Raw genomic sequence first — 24,161 nt, forward strand, 5'->3', positions numbered from 1 at the left:
TGAAGCTGTAAGTAGAACAAAGGTGATTTTTTTTACGAAATACTTCCTGTAGCATCGTTTGAGAAAAATTGCAGGGTGCGCGCCTTGATCCTGTCATACCCTACTGGCTGAAAGGTGGAAAACACTTATTGCTGCCCCACCTTCCAAACAAACGAAAGAATATGCCCAGCGCTTTGGACGAAAACTGATCACTGTGCATCAGCTACCGTGCTCTGTGCGAGCTGTATGCAGCGTGTTCCAGGAAAACTGGGACAAACTTTGAGGTTTTGTAGAGCGTGTTTTGAGGAACAAATCGGGGCTAGGGAATCTCTGTCTGAAAACGTCATCCAACGACACTACAGAACGTCGAAGTTATAGACTCCGGTGCCTGCCCGTAGGCCACCCATTCAGCAGCAAACGTGACTCTGTATGCTGACGGACCTTCTGCTATTGCTCCAGTGATATCACGTGTCCGACAGGTTTGTCTCTTCTTCTTTGGATGTGCTTCCACACAGATATGGTTCGCTGTATTTCTATCGTCATCTCTTCATTGGTAACTCTGTCTCCCCAGATCATGATTATCGACTGTCAGTAGGAGAAAAAAAACCTCCAGTGCTTCTACGAGTGTCACGCCAAATGAAATGCACACTATTTTTTTTTTAATCCATCTTTTATTCTACAGGTTTGAAAGTTTTACAGTGTGTAGATACATCTTTTAGGAACAATATTTTCATTTCCCCACATTATTTCCATTCCTCTCAACTGCCTTGCGCCATCTTGGAACCAGCGCCTGCATACCCGAACAGTAAAATTCTGGACCAACCTGTTGGAGCCACTGTTTGGCAGCGTGCACAAGAGAGTCAGTATCTCCAAACCTTGCTCCACGAAGAGAGTCTTTCAGTTTCCCAAAGAGATGATAGGCACATGGAGCCAGGTCAGGACTGTAAGATGGGTGTTTCAGTGTTGTCCATTCGAGTTTTGTGATCACTTCCATGGTTTTTTGAGTGACTGTGGCCGTGCATTGTCGTGCAACAGTAAAACATCCTGCTTTTGCCGATGTGGTCAATCACGACTCAGTCGAGCTTGAAGTTTCTTCAGTGTCGTCACATATGCATCAGAATTTATGGCCGTTCCACTTGGCGTGATGTCCACAAGCAAGAGTCCTTGGGAATCGAAAAACACTGTAGCCATAAATTTTCCAGCAGAGGGTGTGGTTTTGAATTTTTTTTCGTGGGTGAATTTCCATGATGTCACTCCACTGATTGCCTCTTCCTCTCTGGTGAAATATGATGGAGCCATGTTTCATCACTTGTCACAATTCCTCCAAGAAATTTATCTCCACCATTCTTGTACTGTTCCAGAAGTTCGCTGCATACCGTTTTTCTTGTTTCTTTCTGAGAAACTGTCAACATCCTGGGAGCCCAACTGGCACAAACCTTTTTTAACGGCAACACTTACAGTATTCTGCAAACACTTCCTTTTCCTATCCCAACGTAGTGTGGTAATTAGTTCACTGTGATGCGTCTGTCAGCAGTCACCAATTCGTTAACTCTCTGCACATTGTCTGGAGCGTGTTCAGTACGAAGCCAGCCGCTGCGAGGACAAGCCTCAACATTGCCGTGCCCGCTTTCATCACGTACGTGCTTGCCCACCGACTAACTGTACTGCGGTCGACAGCAGCATCTCCATACACCTTTTACAACCTCTTGTCGATGTTTCCCACTGTCTCATTTTGACAGCACAGGAATTCTATAAAAGTACGTTGCTTCTGACGAACGTCAAGTGTAGCAGCCATCTCCAAGACATGCTGTGACGGCGCCACTCACAGGAACAGGTTGAACTATGACAACAAGCGGGAAGGATGTATCTATACACTGTAAAACTTCCACACATGCAAAAATAGTGTGCATTTCTTTTGCAGTGACCCTCGTAGCTGTCTTGTCTCTTGTTTTCCTATTGTCTAAGTTTCACAACTGTATAGGTCCACATTGCAAGAAATGCTTTCATAATCGGTTTCCTTATTTCCACACTGATGCCTCGCTAGTAAGTTCTTTCTGAAATTAAATGCTATTTTGGCCTGGTAGTGAAGATAGTAGCCAGGGCAATAGTAAAGCACCCTCTGTGCAGTCATAGTTCACAACAGCATGGACGACGAGCGGTCTTCATTATCATGTTGAAAGATAACATCACAGAAACCTGGAAGACAGGTCACAGCTCTTAACACGTCAGAAATGTAGTGGATGCTGTCCAAATTACCAGCTATGGGTCTCAGAGGGACCCCGTAACGAGTGGCACCCAATTCCATCACAGCAAATGCTGGGGCCGTATGCAGTTGACAAAGGTAGTCTGACAACCTTCGTTACACAATCTACGACAAAAAATGAAAGAAGCAAAAACTGACGCAACACGAAGGAATTACCTGAATGGGAGGGAAATCAAAGTGATGTACAACAAACAAATGATTACAATTTCAGAAAAAAGTGGATGATTTACTCAAGAGAAAAAACTATACAAATCGAGCAAGTCAATAAAGCGTTGGTCCACGTTTGGCCCTTATGCAAGCAGTTAATTCGGTTTGGTGCTGACTGGTAAAATAGTTGCATCTTCTCGTGCAGGATATCGTGCCAGCTTACGTTCAACTGGAGCGTTAGATGTCCAAATACCGAGATGGTTGGAGGGTCCTGCTCATAATGTTCCAAACTTTCTCAACTGGTGAGAGATCCAGCGACCTTGCTGGACAAGGTAGGGTTTAGCAAGCACGAAGACAGGCTGTAGAAATCCTCGCCGTGTGCAGGCGGGCGTTATCTTGCTGACACGTAAGCCCGGGATTGTTTGCCACGAAGGGGATTGAGTAATTGATTGACTGATTGATTTTAACAGGGAAGTTAAAACAGCTTAGGTCTGACCCGCCACTGCCAGCACCGAAACTAGGTTTATTGTGCGGTATCGCTCCCTGTATATCTAGTAAAGCCAACCAGTGCCCCTAAATAGTGCAAGGAGTCCTTCTACCTGTTTTTTGTTAGACGCAATTTCTTGAGGTCTAGTTGCCATGCATTTGAAGATTAGATGTGATGCAGTTTCTTCACCCTCATCACAGATCCAACATTTAGGGTCCTCTTCCGTTATACCCATTGTGTGAGGGTTTTTTTTTTTTTTTTTAAATTCCCATGACCGGTCATCAGTCCAGTCATGAGTTTGATCTCTTTCTTGTTCAATCCCAGGATTACAGAGCTTGTTTTAAAACATGCCTTGATCATCATTACCTTACCATGTTTTTGTTTATGGACCTTGGTCCAATATGCTACGTGCTGTTTCCTAAGCCAGCTGCGTAGTTCTAATTTGATCATAGCCTTGGTGATTGTCAAGACAGGTCCAATAAATGGAGTTTTTGCCCCCATCCTGGCCAATCTATCGACTTGTTCATTGCCAGGTACCCACACTAGGTACACCCTATTGCTTCCCTCTAGCTCCACCAGAGCCCTGTGGCAATCTGCAACAATCTTAGGTCTTGTTGCAGGAGCTGCCAAAACTTTCAGGGCTGCCTGGCTGTCTGAATAGATGTAGATGCTACGGTCATTGTAGCACCTACGCATGTTCTCCTCCACACATGCCCTGATTTCGGTAATTTCCGCTTGGAAACCAGGGGCCAGTTTTCCGTAGAGAGATGATGTTCTCCAGTCTTCGCTCAACCCCGTACACCCCTGCCCCAAAGCCTTGGTCTGTTTTCGACCCATCGGTGAACCAAACGATGTACTCCGTACGGTGTCGAACTGTTTTTTTTTCCACTGCTCCCTACTTCAAATTATTATGTTGTAAGGCTTGTCGAAGCAGTTGGGAGTTGTTATATAGTCGGCAGGCATTTCCCCAGCCATTCCTATATTTACCTCACTCACTATGTTAGTGTGTGATTATGGATATCCAAATGAGACCCAGTTTTTGCCAGTTTTAAGTCTGTGTGTCCCAGCTGCTGCCTCCATTTTGACCCAAACGTGAAGTGGACGCATGTCCTGCATGGCTTCCATTCCAGCGGTTGGTGTGCTGATAATTCCGAACGTTATGGCTAAGCTACAGGAAAATTACAGAGACCTTTGGAGAAAAGAGAGCCACTTGTATGAATATCAAGAGCTCAGATGGAAACCCAGTCCTAAGCAAAGAAGGGAAAGCAGAAAGGTGGAAGGAGTATATAGAGGGTCTATACAAGGGCGATGTAATTGAGAACAATATTATGGAAATGGAAGAGGATGTAGATGAAGATGAAATGGGAAATACGATACTGCGTGAAGAGTTTGACAGAGCACTGAAAGGCCTGGGTCGAAACAAGGCCCCGGGAGTAGACAACATTCCATTGTAACTACTAACGGCCTTGGGAGAGCAAGCCCTGACAAAACTCCACCATCTGGTGAGCAAGATGTAAGAGACAGGCAAAATACCTTCAGACTTCAAGTAGAATATAATAATTTCAATCCCAAAGAAAGCAGGTGTTGACAGATGAGAAAATTAGCGAACTAGCAGATTAATAAGTCACGGCTGCAAAATACTAACACGAATTCTATACAGACGAATGGAAAAACTGGTAGAAGCCGACCTCGGGGAAGATCAGTTTGGATTCCGTAGAAATGTTAGAACACGTGAGGCAATACTAACCTTACGACATATCTTAGAAGAGAGATTAAGGAAAGGCAAACCTATGTTTCTAGCATTTGTAGACTTAGAGAAAGCTTTTGACAATGCTGACTGAAATACTCTCTTTCAAATTCTAAAGGAGGGAGGGGTAAGATACAGGGAGCGAAAGGCTATTTACAATTTGTACAGAAACCAGATGGTAGTTATAAGAGTCGAAGAGAAGAGGTGGATGGGAAGGGAGTGAGACAGGGTTGTAGCCTATCCCCGATATTATTCAATCTGTATATTGAACAAGCAGTAAAGGAAACATAAGAAAAAGTTGGAGTAGGAATTAAAATCAATGGAGAAGAAATAAAAACTTTGAGGTTCGCCGATGACATTGTAATTCTGTCAGAGACAGCAAAGGACTTGGAAGTGCACTTGAACGGAATGGACAGTGTCTTGAAAGGAGGATATAAGATGAACATCAACAAAAGCAAAATGAGGATAATGGAATGTAGTCGAATTAAGTAGGGTGATGCTGCGGGGATTAGATTAGGAAATGAGAGGCTTAAAGTAGTAAAGGAGTTTTACTATTTGGGGAGTAAAATCACTGACGTTGGTCGAAGTAGAGAAAATATAAAATGTAGACTGGCAATGGCAAAGAAAGCGTTTCTGAAGAAGAGAAATTTGTTAACATCGAGTATAGATTTAAGTGTCAGGAAGTCGTTTCTGAAAGTATTTGTATGGAGTGTAGTCATGTATGGACGAGAAACATGGACGATAAATACACTCCTGGAAATGGAGAAAAGAACACATTGACACCGGTGTGTCAGACCCACCAAACTTGCTCCGGACACTGCGAGAGGGCTGTACAAGCAATGATCACACGCACGGCACAGCGGACACACCAGGAACCGCGGTGTTGGCCGTCGAATGGCGCTAGCTGCGCAGCATTTGTGCACCGCCGCCGTCAGTGTCAGCCAGTTTGCCGTGGCATACGGAGCTCCATCGCAGTCTTTAACACTGGTAGCATGCCGCGACAGCGTGGACGTGAACCGTATGTGCAGTTGACGGACTTTGAGCGAGGGCGTATAGTGGGCATGCGGGAGGCCGGGTGGACGTACCGCCAAATTGCTCAACACGTGGGGTGTGAGGTCTCCACAGTACATCGATGTTGTCGCCAGTGGTCGGCGGAAGGTGCATGTGCCCGTCGACCTGGGACCGGACCGCAGCGACGCACGGATGCACGCCAAGACCGTAGGATCCTACGCAGTGTCGTAGGGGACCGCACCGCCACTTCCCAGCAAATTAGGGACACTGTTGCTCCTGGGGTATCGGCGAGGACCATTCGCAACCGTCTCCATGAAGCTGGGCTACGGTCCCGCACACCGTTAGGCCGTCTTCCGCTCACGCCCCAACATCGTGCACCCCCACTCCAGTGGTGTCGCGACAGGCGTGAATGGAGGCACGAATGGAGACGTGTCGTCTTCAGCGATGAGAGTCGCTTCTGCCTTGGTGCCAATGATGGTCGTATGCGTGTTTGGCGCCGTGCAGGTGAGCGCCACAATCAGGACTGCATAGGACCGAGGCACACAGGGCCAACACCCGGCATCATGGTGTGGGGAGCGATCTCCTACACTGGCCGTACACCTCTGGTTATCGTCGAGGGGACACAGAATAGTGCACGGTACATCCAAACCGTCATCGAACCCATCGTTCTACCATTCCTAGACCGGCAAGGGAACTTGCTGTTCCAACAGGACAATGCACGTCCGCATGTATCCCGTGCCACCCAACGTGCTCTAGAAGGTGTAAGTCAACTACCCTGGCCAGCAAGATCTCCGGATCTGTCCCCCATTGAGCATGTTTGGGACTGGATGAAGCGTCGTCTCACGCGGTCTGCACGTTCAGCACGAACGCTGGTCTAACTGAGGCGCCTGGTGGAAATGGCATGGCAAGCCGTTCCACAAGACTACATCCAGCATCTCTACGATCGTCTCCATGGGAGAATAGCAGCCTGCATTGCTGCGAAAGGTGGATATACACTGTACTAGTGCCGACATTGTGCATGCTCTGTTGCCTGTGTCTTTGTGTCTGTGGTTCTGTCAGTGTGATCATGTGATGTATCTGACCCCAGGAATGTGTCAATAAAGTTTCCCCTTCCTGGGACAATGAATTCACGGTGTTCTTATTTCAATTTCCAGGAGTGTACACTCAGCTGCTGTCGGGCGTTGATATATATCAACGGGGACAGGTGAAACTGTGTGCCCTAATCAGGACTCGAAACCGGGACCTCCTGCTTACATGGCAGATGCTCTACCCATCTGAGCCACCGAGGGCACAGAGGAGTGTAGTTTGGGCAAGAATAGAATAGAAGGTTTCGAAATGTGGTGCTGCAGAAGAATGCTGAAGATTAGATGGGTAGATCACATAACTAATGAGGAGGTATTGAATAGAATTGGGGCACAACTTGACAAGAAGAAGGGACCGGTTGGTAGGACATGTTATGAGGCATCAAGGGATCACAAATTTAGCACTGGAGGGCAGCGTGGAGGGTAAAAGTCGTAGAGGGAGACCAAGAAATGAATACACTAAGCAGATTCAGAAGGATGTATGCTGCAGTAGGTACTGGGAGATGAAGAAGCTCGCGAGTAGCATGGAGAGCTGCATCAAACCAGTCTCAGAACTGAAGACCACAACAGGAACAACATGGATAAGCAGGCCAATCTCTTAACAGCAACCCGCTGTTCTACCTTCTTCCATCGCACTACGGTCCCGTGGGAAATCCTAGGTCTAACCACTGTGCTGTATATCTAGTGCATACCCCTGGGGCTTAGTCCCCGGCCACGGAGGGGAACAAAACAAAGAGTAGAATATGGTCGAGGATTCTGCTATGAAATGAAATGGCACCCCAGACCATGACTCCCGCTTATCAGGCTGTATGATGGGCGACAGTCAGGCTGGTACCCCACCACTGTCCAGGGCATCTCCAGACACGTTTTGGCTTCAAGAATGAGATTTTCACTCTGCAGCGGAGTGTGTACTGATACGAAACTTCCTACCAGATTAAAACTGTTTGCCGGACCGAGACTCGACCTCGGGAGCTTTGCCTTTCGTCGGCAAGTGAACTATTAACTGAGCTACCCAAGCATGACTCACGCCCCGTCCTCACAGCTTTACTTATGCCAGTATCTCGTCTCCTGCCTTCCAAACTTGACAGAAGCTCTCCTGATAACCCTGCAGGACTAGCACTCCTGGAAGAAAGGATATTACGAAGTCATGGCTTAGCCACAACCTGGGGGATGTTTCCAGAATAAGATTTTCACTCTGCAGCGGATTGTGCGCTGATATGAAACTTCCTGGGAGATTACAACTGTGAGTGCTAGTTCTGTTAGGGTCGCAGGAGAAAAAAATGTGTGTGAAATATCATGGTACTTAACTGCTACGGTCATGAGTTCCTAAGCTTACACACTACTTAACCTATATTATCCTAAGGACAAACGCACACTCCCATGCCTGAGGAAGGACTCGAACCTCCGCCGGGACCAGCCGCACAGTCTCCGCAGGAGAGCCTCTGTGAAGTTTGGAAGGTAGGAGACGAGATACTGGCAGAAGTAAAGCTGTGAGGACGGGGCGTGAGTCGTGCTTGGGTATCTCAGTTGGTAGTGCATTTGCCCGCGAAAGGCAAAGGTCCCGAGTTCGAGTCTCCGTCCAGCACACAGTTTTAATCTGTCAGAAAGTTTCACCCTTTTTTATGATGAACACTCACCATTAAGGACACCGTATGGGTTAAATCTCTAGCTCGACCTCTTCCTTTTTGATACTGTGTTCGTCCATGGTTCACTCATTGCTGGCAACATCGTCGAATACTGTCAGCGCTCCTACATAAACGTCGAGCGATTCACCGATTACTCCAACCGGCTTCTGTGAGCCCAACTACTTCTCTCAAATGCTGACATTTGCGTATATTGTTCACGTAGCTGTCTACGATCCATAGGTACTGTCCAACTGGGTGCATGGAATGAAATTCGCAAAGACTTTCTGTTCTGGCATCGACATGTCCTCTGTTTACTATACTTGCTAGCTGCAAGGTGAAATTGCGCTGCAGCTTCACACGTTCATCCATCGACCGCCAAAGTTTACAATTTTCCTCTTCCTTTGATATTTGCATGAACGTCGAAATGGTGCAAATGGCTATAAGCACTTCGAGTTCACTTAGCTCCGACGCGATGCATTGACAACTGCAAGGAACATATTTCTGACCAAGAGCGACACCTGAAACGTATTGAGAACATTGCAAAGTTGCCGTCTTTGGTCAAGTACGACAGCGCAACCTAGAGGCAGGCTCCGATAGCATCTGCATTTATGTTGAAAAATGCATTTCTCGCTGTGTTCCATATTTTTGTCCACCCATCCTGTAGTTTCCGTTCGTCGGTTCTGACCCAGGTTTAGGCGAGGCTTCTCTTGGTTATAAGGCCAATGCTGCAACAAGACACCCCTCGCAAAATATCTTTGTACACACATCAAAAAAAGTTCTGCATGACCCCGGTTCATAGGACTCCTCAAGATAGACGTTGACTGAGCATATTGTATCACAATCACAGTTCCTTTGACTGTTCAGAGATGTGACTAAACCCGCCCAAAGATGTAAACAACCATGCATGGTTCAATTGGCTCTGAGCACTATGGGACTTAACATCTTAGGTAATCAGTCCCCTAGAACTTAGAACTACTTAAACCTAGCTAACCTAAGGACATCACACACATCCATGCCCGAGGCAGGATTCGAACCTGCGACGGTACCAGCAGTGCGGTTCCGGACTGAAGCGCCTAGAACAGCTCGGTCACAGCGGACGGCCATGAATATCAATTTGTGATCAGTTTGCATAGTTTCTTCGTGGCTAAACGTTTTCTGTGTCTTAGAACGTGTATAAGCCCAGGCGGGCCAGGGGTTCCGAACGACCGCCGTGTCGCCCTCCGCCAATGGCATCATCGGATGTGGTATAGACGGGCATGTCATCACCACACAGCTCCCCTGGCCGTTGTCAGTTCTAGTGACCTACGGCCGCCACTACTTGGGCAAGTAGCTCCTCATCTGGCATGAGGAGGCAGAGTGCACACTGTACTAGTGCTCCCATCGAGGGAAACTCCCTGACTATTTCATATTCATACGAAGTCCTCGACTTTCAACAGATATAAATGGTAATCAATTGAAATCCTCAGCTGCCGACAGGTGTTGCTGTTATACATCGATGGGGACAGCTGAAAATGTGTGCCCCGAGTGGGACTCGAACCTGACACCTCCTGCTTACATGGCAGACGCTCTATCCATCTGAGCCACCGAGGACACAGATGAATAGCGCGACTGCAGGGACTTATCCCGTGCACGCTTCCCGTGAGACTCAAATTCCCAACTGTCCATAATTCTATATATGTATTGTACCCTATAGACATTTGCCCACCCACTCATCATTTATTCCAGGGAAAAGCTGCACGGTCATCAACAGTATTCTGTTCTTTCGAGAACAGTTACTGTCTTCATATATATAGTTAAAAGGCTACCCAGCCATTGACCTTCGTCTGTGCGAATGCGTACAGGTTGCCCAAACTCCTACGGAAATCGCCAAAGCGTGCGCAAGTAATGAGTGAATGGGCAAATATCTATTAGGTACATTACATATGTACATTGGAGACAGTTCAAAAATGGTTCAAATGGCTCTGAGCACTATGAGACTCAACTGCTGTGGTCATTAGTCCCCTAGAACTTAGAACTACTTAAACCTAACTAACCTAAGGACATCACACACATCAATGCCCGAGGCTGTGGATAGTTGGGAATGTGGATCTCGCGGGAATCGTGCAAGGGATAAGTCCCTGCAGTCGCGCTATTCATCTGCGTCCTCAGTGGCTCAGATGGGTAGAGCGTCTGCCATGTAAGCAGGAGATCCCGGGTTCAAATCCCGGTTGGGGCACACATTTTCAGCTGTCTCCATCGAGGTATACCAACAACACCTGTAGGCAGCTGAGGTTTTCAATTGATTATCATTTATTCTAGAGAAGCTGCACGATCGTCAATGGTATCTGTTCTTTCGAGAAGAGTCACTGTCTTCATATACCGGGTGGTCAGTATAAATTTGAAAACTTAATAAACCACGGAATAATGTAGATAGAGAGGTAAAAATTGACACACATGCTTTGATTGACATGAGGTTTTATTAGAACAAAAAAAAGTATTGCTAGACGCGTGAAAGATCTCTTGCGCGCGTCGTTTGGTGATGATCGTGTGTTCATCCGCCACTTTCGTCATGCTTGGCCTCCCAGGTCCCCAGACCTCAGTCCGTGCGATTATTGGCTTTGGGGTTACCTGAAGACGCAACTGTATCGTGATCGACCGACATCTCTAGGTATGCTGAAAGAAAACATCCGACGCCAATGCCTCACCGTAACTCCGGACATGCTTCAAGGTGCTGTTCACATTATTTCTCGACTAGAGCTATTGTTGAGGAATGATGATGGACATATTGAGCATTTCCTGCAAAGAACATCATCTTTTCTTTGTCTTGCTTTGTTATGCTAATTGCCGACCGCGGTAGCCGAGCGGTTCTAGGCACGTCAGTCCGCAACCACGCGTGCTGCTACGGTCGCAGGTTCGAATCCTGCTTTGCGCATGGATGTGTCTGGTGTCCTTAGGTTACTTAGATTTAAGTAGTTCTAAGTTCTGCGGGCCTGATGACCTCAGCTGTTAAGTCCCATAGTGCTTAGAGCCATTTGGCCCATTTTTTGTTATGCTAATTACTGCTATTCTGATCAGATGAAGCGCCATCTGTAGGACATTTTTTGAACTTTTGTATTTTTTTTTTTGTTCTAATAAAACCCCATATCATTCCAAGCATGTGCGTCAATTTGCACCTCTCTATCTACATTATTCCGAGATTTATTCAGTTTTCAAATTTATACTGACTTTTTGATCACCTGGTATATTCAACAGATATGTCCTCCCTGGACGGGAATATATACGTAACGTACGAGAGCAGGTTGTGACGCATGGACGACAAGATGTGGAGGTTTGGGTGTGGCCGCGATTCGTGCATCCGTGCACGGATAGCCAAAGCACTTAAGGCGAAAGCTCGCGAAAAGCGGAAAATCCGCATTCGAGTCCCAATTCCGCACAAATTTTCGGTGTCATCATTCTAATATACCCGTGAAGGTGGTTCATATTCGTGCGAATACATTCCTGTGTAACTTTGGTCCTGCCTTGTTTTTTTTCTTTTTTAACGAAAGAGCTACCAGAGCAGCACCCAACCAGAGAACCAACTCGGCAGCGCCTGCTTTTGTCACTACCTTCCTTTCTCTGTGTCATTTTTTAATAATGCACAAAAACGTCTCAAGCTATTAGCTAAAATGGACAGCAAACTGATATGGCTGCCATGATTCCGCAAAATGAATTGAGAACTCCAGACTGGCGAAAGAATTCAGTACTGAACTGCTGAACTGCGCAGCTGTTGCTGCTGCGGCCGTATTGGGCAAGCGCGTGACGGCGAATCGCTAGCATCACCTTTCTCCGCGTGTTATGTCAATCATTTTATTTTGAGATAGATGTAGTGTGCCGGCGGCAATCTGTAAACCGATACGCTGCAGTACAATGTCCGGTCAAAAGGACAGCAGTGTCACGCAGCGATCGCAAACTCCCTACGGGGATTGTCAGTATTGATATATCTACAACTTTCATTGTGTTTTGTTACTATTAGAACAACAGCAGGTGGTAGGTTTTCTGAAATATCCATGCACAGCACTCTCTCTCTGTATTTGCGCCTTGACAATGACAGTGGTTATTGATGATGTCGCCGGTAAGATATTTTTTTCCACCACGTTGCCGATCATACAGTTTTCTTACAGTTTGCAATTAATTTTTGTCTACAACTTGTTGCTGTTGCCATGTTATTCTATAATTGTATTAAGAAGTACTCGGCAATTACGTAAATAATGCTTAAGTATGTAATGGTGGTCATAGCAATCGACGCGTCACCTCTGGCTCTGTGGAGCTTATCAGCCACGCCGCCTAAATGTCCTAAGCATATGAGCATAAACATGCTTTAGGTAATAACAATGGTAGTAGATATATATCAACAGCGGTCGATAAATAGTTAACCCACTTGTGAGAGAAACGTAAAAGTTTAAGGCTATCAAAACGTACATAAACACTTCCTGCTGTGAGGCAGTATATTAACGGCGGTGATGATGAACAGGGAAGGAAAGCTAAGGACCTTAATTAATAATTCGTGTTTTCCTTGCAGGCGAGAAAAGGTCGTTGCAGCAGCACCCACCTGACGTGATCATACTATTGTTCAACCAAATCTACTGCTTGAGCGCCACAGAGTGTAAGCGTGTCAGTGTCGGTAGGATATCGAATAGGGAGTTCTACCAGGTGGTACTATTTGAAAAGACTCGATTTAGCGACGTCAGAGTAATATTATCCATGGTTGAATGGCGTTGACTATGCGATGTGTCAATGCAGATCTCGGTCTTGTTCCGTGGAAGCGTTTATTAATCGTTGCTGGTACTGAATGAACGTACAGTGTTCCCTATAGAAGTTCCCTGATACAGCTAAAATATTTAACAACAGTGCATACATCAACAGCAACAAACTTTTAAGAGTTTAATGAATGTCTGCTGTCCAATAAGCATGACTTAGAGTGTCGACAAAGGTATCGATCATATGTCTACAGATTTCCATCAAAAACTGTGAGATAATTTACTGGAGTTAGCACACCAAACTCTCTAGCGTGTAAGAAGGAACCATAGCTCAATTCTATGACGCATACTGTGCGATGTAGGTGGAAGCATATGATTCAATATTAAAAGATGAGAGTGCAGAAGTACTGTGTTATTTATGTTTTTTTTAATATATTCAACTATATGTATTTATAAACACCAGAGTAAACAAACAGTTACCACCATGATCGAGTGGATGAAACAACCTCACCACAAGGCTCTTGTAGTAAAAAACTGGTTCCAAGCAACGTCGGATTTATGTCGTGCAGGAAACACCATGTATTATGAAATATAAAAAAAAGGTTGCCCGACAAAAAATGTGAGGCACCTAGAGTGGGTGGAGAAAACAAAATCAGAACTTCGCGGATTGAGAGGCTACGTGAAGCTATTACAAAGTCGTGTCGCCGGCCGCGTTGGCCGAGCGGTTCTAGGCGCTTCAGTCCGGAACCGCGCGACTGCTACGGTCGCAGGTTCGAGTCCTGCCTCGGGCATGAATGTGTGTGATGTCCTTAGGTTAGTTAGGTTTAAGTAGCTCTAAGTTCTAGGGGACTGATGGCCTCAGATGTTAAGTCCCGTAGTCCTCACAGCGACTTGAAAGCCGTGTCAAATTTACAAACAACTTGGCAATATAAACCTACTTATGAGTATGACTTTGCACCCCCAGTCTGGCTTCGATGCATACACTGATTCCATTGAGAAAGGAGTCAATGCCTTTGTATCTTCCCCCGAGGCTAGCCCACAACACTTGTAATTAGTCCTTGATGTCGTGGTTACTTGCACTGGGACGAAGTACACTCATGCTCATAAATTAAGGATAATTGCAGAATGTGGTGCCACACAGCGTGGCACTACACAAAACTGGCGCTAATAGCACAGGCACATAGGGAAAAGAAATGACTCTGAGCACTATGGGACTTAACTTCTAAGGTCATCAGTCACCTAGAACTTAGAACTACTTTAACCTAACTAACCTAAGGTCATCACACACATCCATGCCCGAGGCAGGATTCGAACCTGCGACCGTAGCGGTGGCGCGGTTCCAGACTGTAGCGCCTAGAACCGCTCGGCCATCCCGGCCGGCGCACATAGGGAACACACACACCTGTAAGTCCACGGTATTGGTGATAACATGAGAAAACCGTCCCGAAACACATGTGCTACAAAACGCCACTGCTTCCCGTACATGTACCCCGACGTCAATATGGGATATGATCACCATGCACACGTACACAGGCCGCACAACGATTTGGCATACTCTGGATCAGGTGGTCGAGCAGCTGCTGGGTTATAGCCTCCCATTCTTGCAGCAGTGCCAGTCGGAGCTCCTGAAGTGTCCTAGGGGTTTGAAGACGTGCAGCGACACGTCGACCGAGAGCATCCCAGACGTGCTCGATGAGGTTTAGGTCTGGAGAACAGGAAGGCCACTCCATTTACCTGATATATTCTGTTTCAATGTACTCCTCCACGATGGTAGCTCGGTGGGGCCGAGCGTTATTATTCATCATTCAAAGGGTGGGACACACTGCACCCCTGAAAAGGTGGTCAAAATGGTGCAAAATGACGTCGCGATACACCTGATCTGTTCATTTCCTCTGTCACAGACATGCAGGGCTGTACGTGCACCAATCATAATCCCACCCCACACCATCAAACTACGACCTCCATACACGTCCCTTTCAAGGTCATTAAGGGGTTGGTATCTGGTTCCTGTTTCACGCCAGATGAAGACCTGGCGAGAATCACCTGGATCGTCCGTGCACAAAACCTGAGACCACTGTTCCAATGACCGTGTATTCTGTTCTTGACACCAGGCTTTACGGGCTCTCCTGTGACCAGGGGAGAGTGGAATGCACCTTGCAGGTCTCCGGGCGAATAAACCGTGTCTGTTCAGTCGTCTGTAGACTTGTGTGTCTGGAGACAACTGTTCCAGTGGCTACGGTAGGGTCCCGAGCAAGGCTACCTGCAGTACTCCGTGGCAGTCTGCAGGCACTGATGGTGAGATATCGGTCTCCTTGTGGTGTTGTACACTGTGGACGTCCCTTACTGTAGCGCCTGGACACGTTTCCTGTCTGCTGGAATCGTTGCCATAGTCCATTCTGCTGTTTCACCTTCTCTACTAACAACACATTACTCCACGCGTCCTGCTATACCGGCGGGTTTGTCTCTGTTGACATCAAGTGGTCAATTCCGCATTGCAGAGGGTTGTTATCTTCAGACAGTGTGATCCATTGTCGACGCTAGAACCTGTCTACCAGAATAGTAACAGAAAGGAAGACATCAAAGCGATTTAGAAACGGGCTGCTAGATTTGTTATAGGTAGGTTCGATCAACAACCGAGTATTACTTAGGTGCTTCGTGTAGACGAACGGGAATTCCTGGAAGGAAGACGACCATCATTTCGCGAGGCACTACTATGAAAATTTAGAGAACCAACATTCGAGGCCGACTGCAAAACGATTCTATTGCCACCAACGTACATTTCGCGTAAAGATAAAGAAGATAAGGGAAATTACACTGATGATCCAAAGAAACTTGTAAACCTGCCTAATGTCGTGCAGGGCATCCGCGAGGACGCAGAAGTCTCGCAGCATGACATGGCATGGAATCGACTAATGACTGAAGTAGTGCTGGAGGGAATTGACACCATGAACTCTGCAGGGCCGTCCATAAATCAGTAAGAGTACGAAGGGTGGAGATCTCTTCTGAACAGCACGTTGCAAGGCATCCGAGAGGTGCTCAATAATGTTCATACCTGGGAGGTTTGGCGGCCAGCGGCAGTGTTTAAACTCAGAAGAGCCACCCTGTAGCAATTCTTGACGTGTGCGGTGTCGCATTGTCGTGCTGAAGTTGACAAAGTCTTTCGGAATGCACGGTGGACATGAATGGATGCAGGTGATCAGACAGGATGGTTATGTACGAGTATCTAGTCGTTTCAGGCGTCCTATATCATTCCAAATGCACACGCCCCAACCATTACAGAGCCTCAACCAGCTTGAACAGTCCCCTGCTGACATGCAGAGTCCATGGATTCATGTGCTTGTCCCCACACCTGCACTCGTCCATTCTCTACATACAATATGAAAAGAGACCTGTCCGACCAGGCAACATGTTCCAGTCATGGACAGTTCAATAACGGCGTTGACGGGCCCTGAAGCTTTGTGTCGCGCAGTCATCAAGGGCACACGAGTCGGACTTCGGCTCCGAAAGCCCATGTCCATGATGTTACATTGAATGGTTCGCACGCCGATGGCCCAGCATTGAAATCTGCAGCAAGATCCGGAAGGGTTGCACTTGTGTCACGTTGAACGATTTTCTTCAGTCGTCGTTGGCCCCGTTCTTCGACAATCTTTTTCCTGCCACAACGATGTCTGAGATTTGATCTTTTATCAGACTCCTGATATTCACGGAACACTCGTGAAATGGTCATACGGGAAAATCCCCACCTCATCGCTACCTCAGAGATGCTGTGTCCTTCACTTGTGCACCGACTATAACACCAAGTTCAAACTCACTTAAATCTTGATAACCTGCCATTGTAGCAGCAGTAAACCATCTAACAACTACGCCAGACACTTGTTGTCTTATATAAACGTTGCCGACGGCAGCTCCGTATTCTGCCTGTTTACATACATCTGTAATTGAAAACACATGCCTATACCAGATTCTTTGGTGCTACAATGTAGATTCGTTACCAATAGCGTTCGATCAACGAGCGAGTATTACGTAGATGCTTCGTAAAGATGAATGGGAATCCCACGAGGGAAGGCCACCTTCAACATTGAGAACCCCTAATATGAAACATTGGAGAACCAACATTTGAGACCGACTGCAGAACGATTCTACTGCCTACGTACATTTGCGTAAAGATATTGAAGATACGGGAATATAGGTATCGTACGGAGGCATATAGATAGTGATTTTAGTGTCGCTCCATTTGCATATGGAACACAATGGAAATGATGCCTTTCATACGTTCCACGACGAAACATTGTCTCGAAATTTGGTAGAAAATCCGAAGAAATTCTGGTCGTATGTAAAGTACACAAGCGGCAAGACGCAGTCAATACCTTCGCTGCGCAGTGCCGATGGTACTGTTACCGACGACTGTGGCGCTAAACCGGAGTTATTGAACGCAGTTTTCCGAACTTCCTTCACAAGGGAAGACGAATAGAATATTCCAGAATTTCAAAGACGAACAGCTGCTAGCATGAGTTTCTTAGAAGTTGATACCTTAGGGGTTGCAAAGCAACTCAAATCGCTTGATACAGGCAAGTCTTCAGCTCCAGAGTGTATACTGATTAGGTTCCTTTCAGATTACGCTGGTACAATAGCTCCCTACTTAGCAATCATATACAACCGCTCGCTCACTGATAGGTCTGTACCTACAGATTGGAAAATTGCGCAGGTCGCACCAGTGTTTAAGAAGGGTAGTAGGAGTAATCCATCGAACTACAGACCTATCTCATTGACGTCAGTTTGCAGTAGGGTTTTGGAGCATATACTGTATTCAAACATTATGAATCACCTCGAAGGGAACGATCTATTGATACGTAATCAGCATCGTTTCCGAAAACATCGTTTTTGTGCAACGCAGCTAGCTCTTTATTCGCACGAAGTAATGGCCGCTATCGACAGGGCATATCAAGTTGATTTCGTATTTCTAGATTTCCGGAAAGGTTTTGACACCGTTCCTCACAAGCGACTTCTAATCAAGCTGCAGGCCTATGGGGTATCGTCTCAGTTGTGCGACTGGATTCGTGATTTCCTGTCAGTAAGGTCGCAGTTCGTAGTAATAGACGGTAAATCATCGAGAAAAACTGAAACGATATCAAGTGTTCCCGAGGGAAGCGTCCTGGGACCTCTGCTGTTCCTTATCTATATAAATGACCTGTGTGACAATCTGAGCAGCTCTCTTAGGTTGTTCGTAGATGATGCTGTAATTTACCGTCTATTAAGGTCATCCGAAGACCAGTATCAGTTGCAAAGCGATTTAGAAAAGATTGCTGTATGGTGTGGCGGGTGGCAGTTGACGCTAAATAACGAAAAGTGTGAGGTGATCCACATGAGTTCCAAAAGAAATCCGTTGGAATTCGATTACTCGATAAATAGTACAATTCTCAAGGCTGTCAATTCAACTAAGAACCTGGGTGTTAAAATTACGAACAACTTCACTTGGAAGGACCACATTGATAATATTGTGGGAAAGGCAAGCCAAAGGTTGCGTTTCGTTGGCAGGACACTTAGAAGATGCAACAAGTCCACTAAAGAGACAGCTTACACTACACTCGTTCGTCCTCTGTTAGAATATTGCTGCGCGGTGTGGGATCCTTACCAGGTGGGATTGACGGAGGACATCGGAAGGGTGCAAAAAAGGGCAGCTTGTTTTGTATTATCACGTAATAGGGGAGAGAGTGTGGCATATATGATACGCGAGTTGGGATGGAAGCCATTAAAGCAAAGACGATTTTCGTCGCGGCGAGATCTATTTACGAAATTTCAGTCACCAACTTTCTCTTCCGAATGCGGAAATATTTTGTTGAGCCCGACCTACATAGGTTGGAATGATCATCAAAATAATATAAGAGAAAACAGAGCTCGAACAGAAAGGTTTAGGTGTTCGTTTTTCCAGCGCGCTGTTCGGGAGTGGAATGGTAGAGAGGTAGTACGATTGTGGTTCGATGAACTCTCTGCGAAGCACTTAAATGTGAATTTCAGAGTAATCATGTAGATGTAGATGATTAGTAGTGTGACAAGGTACACTCTACGCTATAAGCTTGTGGAGTATGTATCTGGCTGAATTGTAGAAGTAGTTGCACGCTCGACAAGATCAGACAGCAGCTGCGGAATATGGAATATAGAAACTTTCGATGAAGTGGAAAAGTCGTCCGTACTGACGGCATCCCGAGCTCTTTATAGTCGAGAAACTCTTATTGCTGTTACAGAGGCACAGCGCGGTGTGCTGGACGAGGTGTACAGAGCCTCTTGGCGAGAAGCCACAGACGTGGATAAAGACGACGGCAGTGGCGTGCAGCTGACGAGGTACTCGACCGGTGCTTACTCTCGCAGCCGGCCCGGCCGCAGTAAAGATAATGCCGGCAGCGGTGGCGGCCGTGGAAAGATGCGCTGCCCGAGTCCGCCTTCAATCGATAGCCGGAGAGCGCAGTAAGGCAGGCGGCAGCGCCTGCGGGGCAGGCAACCCACTCGACAGCCGTGCTGTGTCAGTAGCGGCCCGGGCCTTACAGGGACTTGCCTAACCTGTTCAAGGCTACGGCTGTAACACTGGCGTTAGGCGTGCGCGTCTACAACAAGGGCATATCAATCCCGAGGTGACCGTAAGCTCCTAGCAGAACTGTGAAACCTGCAGGTCTTACGGCCCCTACTAAGCAACTATCTTTCCCCACAGATTTAGCAAATTTTACGATAGGCGATACTGCATGAAGAGTTTGAAAGAGCACTGAAAGACGTAAGCCGAAACAAAGCCCCGGGAGTAGTCAACATTCCATTAGAACTACTGACAGCCATGGGGAGGGGGGCAGTCCTGACAAAACTCTACCATCTTGTGAGCAAGATGTATGAGACAGGCGAAATATCCTCATACATCAAGAAGAATATAATAATTCCAATCCCAAAGTAAGCAGGTGTTGACAGATGTGAAAATTACCGAACCATCAGTTTAATAAGTCACGCCTACAAAATACTAACGCGAATTCTTTACAGACGAATGGAAAAGCTGGTAGAAGCCGACCTCGGGTAAGATCAGTTTGGATTCCGTAGAAATATTGAACACGTGAGACAATACTGACCCTACGACGTATCTTACAAGTTAGATTAAGAAAAGGCAAACCTACGTTTCTAGCATTTGTAGAATCAGAGAAAGCTTTTGACAATGTTGAATGGAATACTCTTTTCAAATTCGGAAGGCGAAAGGGGTAAAATACAGGGAGCCAAAGGCTATTTACAATTTGTACAGAAACCAGTTGGCAGTTATAAGAGTCGAGGGGCATGAAAGGGGAGCAGTGGTTGGGAAAGAAGTGAGAAAGGGTTGTAGCCTCTCCCCGATGTTGTTCAATCTGTATATTGAGCAGGCAGTAAGGGAAACAAAAGAAAAATTCGGAGTAGGTATTAAAATCCATGGAGAAGAAATAAAAGCTTTGAAGCTCGCCGATGACACTGCAATTCTGTCAGAGACAGCAAAGAACTTGGATGAGCAGCTGAAATCAATGGACAGTGTCTTGAAAGAAGGATATAAGATGAACATCAACAAAGGCAAAACGAGGATAATTGAATGTAGTCGAATCAAATGGGGTGACGCTGCGGGAATTAGATTAGGAAATGAGACACTTAAAGTAGTAAAGGAGTTTTGCTATTTGGGGAGCAAAATAACTGATGATGGTGGAAGTAGAGAGAACATAAAATGTAGACTGGCAATGGCAATGGCAATGGCAATGGCAATGGCAAACTGAATTTGTTAACATCGAGTATAGATTTAAGAGTCAGGAAGTCGTTTCTGAAAGTATTTGTATGGAGTGTAACCATGTATGGAAGTGAAACATGGTCGATAAATAGTTTGGATAAGAAGAGGATAGAAGGTTTCGAAATTTGGTGCTACAGAAGACGAACAACAGGTGACCGAGACGTGTAACCAATTGCACCCCATACCATCACGCCGGGTGATACGCCAGTATGGGGATGACGAATACACGCTTCCAATGTGCGTCCACCGCGATGTCGCCAAACACGGATACGACCATCATGATGCTGTAAACAGAACGTGGGTTCATTCGAAAAAATGACGTTTTGCCATTCGTGCACCCAGGTTCGTCGTTGAGTACACCATCGCAGACGCTCTTGGTTGTGATGCAGCGTCAAGGGTAACCACAGCCATGGTCTCCGAGCTGGTAGTCCATGCTGATGCAAACGTCGTCGAACTGTTCGTGCAGATGGTTGTTGTCCTGCAAACGTCCCCATCGAGACGTAGCTGCATGATCCGTTACAGCCATGCGGATAAAATGCCTGTCATCTCGACTGCTAGTGATACGAGGCTGTTGGGATCGAGCATGGCGTTCCGTATTACCCTCCTGAACCCAACGATTCCATATTCTGCTAACACTCATTGGATCTCGACCAACGCGAGCAGCAATGTCGCGACACGATAAACTGCAATCGCGATACGCTACAATAAGACCTTTATCGAAGTTGAAAACGTGATGGTATGCATTTATCCTCCTTACACGAGGCATCACAACAACGTTTCACCAGGCAACGCCGGTCAACTGCTGCTTGTGTATGAGAAATCGGTTGGAAACTTTCCCCATGGCAGTTCGTTGTAGGTGTCGCCACCGGCGCCAACCTCGTGTGAATGCTCTGAAAAGCATATCACAGCATCTTCTTCCTGTCGGTTAAATTTCGCGTCTGTAGCACGTCATCTTCGTGGTGTAGCAATTTTAATGGCCAGTAGTGTATAATAAAGGTGAAGCAGTACTGAAAAATTCGATTCCCGGTGGGCAAAGAATATCCAATACACACCGAACACCAACTCAATAAGAACTGTGGAATAAACACACACTAATGCCTGTGTTCTCAATACTGAAACCATTTGTTTATTTGGTAGAACCATGGGAAATCAGATAAACATACGAAGTCATATTAGTTAACACCATTAACAGATACGCGTTGTGCGATTCGAAGTGGAACAACCTCATGAAACTAATCGTACGTAAGGCAGATCCAGACTGGAGATTCATTAACAGATTGCTGAGCAAGGGTTTTCCGCCAGTGGAGGAGGTACACTGAAGCGCCATAGAAACTGGTATAGGCATGCGTATTAAAATACTGAGATACGTAAACGGGCGGAATACGTCGCTGCGATCGGCAACGGCTATGTAAGACAAGTGTCTGGCGCAATTCTTAGATCGGTTACTGCTGCTACAGAGGTACGTTATATAGATTTAAGTGAGTTTGAACGTGGAGTTATAGACGGCGCACTAGCGATGCGACACAGAATCTTCGAGGTAGCGATGAAGTGGGGATTTTTCCGTACGACTACTTCATTAAAATTACCCAAGTCCGTCAGAATGCACAATGGACATGAATGGATGGTGATCAGACAGGATGCTTACGTACGTGTCACCTGTCAGAGTTGTATCTAGACGTATCAGGGGTCCCATATAAATCCAACTGCACATGTCCCACACAATTGCAGAGCCTCCAGCAGCTTGAACACTCCCCTACTGACATGGAGGGCCCATGGATTCATGAGATTGTCTCCATGCCCGTACACGTCCTCCCGCTCGATACAATTTGAAACGAGATTCGTCCGACCAGGCATCATGTTCCAGACATCAACAGTGCAATATTGGTCTGGACGGGCCCAGCGAGGCGTAAAGCTTAGTGTCGTGAAGTCATCGAGGGTACACGGGTGGGCATTCAGTTCCGAAAGCCCATATCGATCACGTTTAGTTGAATGGTTCGGACGCTGACACTTGTTGATGGGCCTTCATTGAAATCTGCAGCAAGTTGCGGAAGGCTTGCACTTCTGTCACGTTGAACCCTTCTCTTCAGTCGTCGTTGGTCCAGTTCTTACAGGATCTTTTTCCGGGCGCAGCGATATAGGAGATTTTATGTTTTACCAGATTCCTGATATTCACGGTACACTCGTGAAATGGTCATCCGATAAAACCCCCGCCTCATCGCTACCTCAGAGATACTGTGTCCCATCGCTCGTGCTGCGACTACAACACCACGTTCAGACTCACTTAAATCTTGATAACTTGCCATTGTAGTAGTATTAACCGATTAACAACTGCGCCAGACACCTGTTGTCTTATATAGGCGCTGGCGAGCGCAGCGTCGTATTCTGCCTGTTTACATATCTATTTGAATACGCATTTTATTTGGCTCTTCGGTGTACAATACTAGGTTCAGAAAGCTGGCTAAAACCCAAAGTAGTCGGCGTAAATCTAAGTGTATGTAGAAATAATAGGGTGTTGGGGAGCGAAGGTGGTGTATATGTCACAGTAGACAAGAAACTCAGATCCACCAAGATACAAACTGAATTTACATGTGTGTTTGTCTGGGCCAGCCTCAGTATAAAGGGTGGGCGTAAACGCGTAATAGGCTGCTTCTCCTGGCCACCAGGCCCACTCCAGATGTAACCGAAAAAGTTGTAGGAAACCTGAGTTCGATTGTACGCATGTTTCCCGGCCATAATGGCATCACTGGAAGAGGCTGTAACGTCCAACAGATGATTCTGATAGGTACATTTTTGTAAGTGGTGTGTGCGTGACAATACGTACTGCCATAGGCCGGCCGGGGTGGCCGAGCGGTTCTAGGCGCTACAGTGTGGAACCGCGCGGCCGCTACGGTCGCAGGTTAGAATCCTGCCTCGGGCATGGATGTGTGTGATGTCCTTAGGTTAGTTAGGATTAAGTAGTTCTAAGTTCTAGGGGACTGATGACCTCAGATGTTGTTCCATAGTGCTCACAGCCTTTTGAACCATTCGTACTGCCATAAATTTCTACACGCATTCCTTGAAACCTACCTAGAACAGGTAGATCGGGAGGCCTCTCATAATGAAATACAGCCGTGGGCAAAAGTATGGAAATACGGGGGTTGGAACTTAAATAGTGGCAACTATTTATTCACAAGCGATACAAAAGAGTTACGTGTCTGCACCTGTTACTGTCCTTCAAAGAATCCACAGCGTAGTGTAGAACCCGTTGCCGGCGATATGGAAGGCGTAGTATACCGTCAGCAGAGCCTGTTCTGTTGATGGTGCGAATGGAGCGGTCTACTGCCTGTCGAAT

At 46.4% G+C, this 24,161-nt stretch overlaps 1 protein-coding gene and 1 non-coding gene across 2 annotated transcripts in view; one reads left to right on the plus strand and one right to left on the minus strand.

Moving 5' to 3' along the window:
• LOC126293423 (unconventional myosin-Ia) overlaps positions 1–24,161 on the minus strand; it is a 693,376-nt gene that overhangs the window by 354,285 nt on the left and 314,930 nt on the right. The window lies entirely within an intron of this gene.
• Trnat-ugu (transfer RNA threonine (anticodon UGU)) lies at positions 10,483–10,556 on the plus strand. The gene has a single exon. It is a non-coding gene; the product is annotated as a tRNA-Thr (tRNA).

This window comes from Schistocerca gregaria, chromosome 10 (assembly GCF_023897955.1).
Source record: "Schistocerca gregaria isolate iqSchGreg1 chromosome 10, iqSchGreg1.2, whole genome shotgun sequence".
NCBI lineage: Eukaryota > Metazoa > Arthropoda > Insecta > Orthoptera > Acrididae > Schistocerca > Schistocerca gregaria.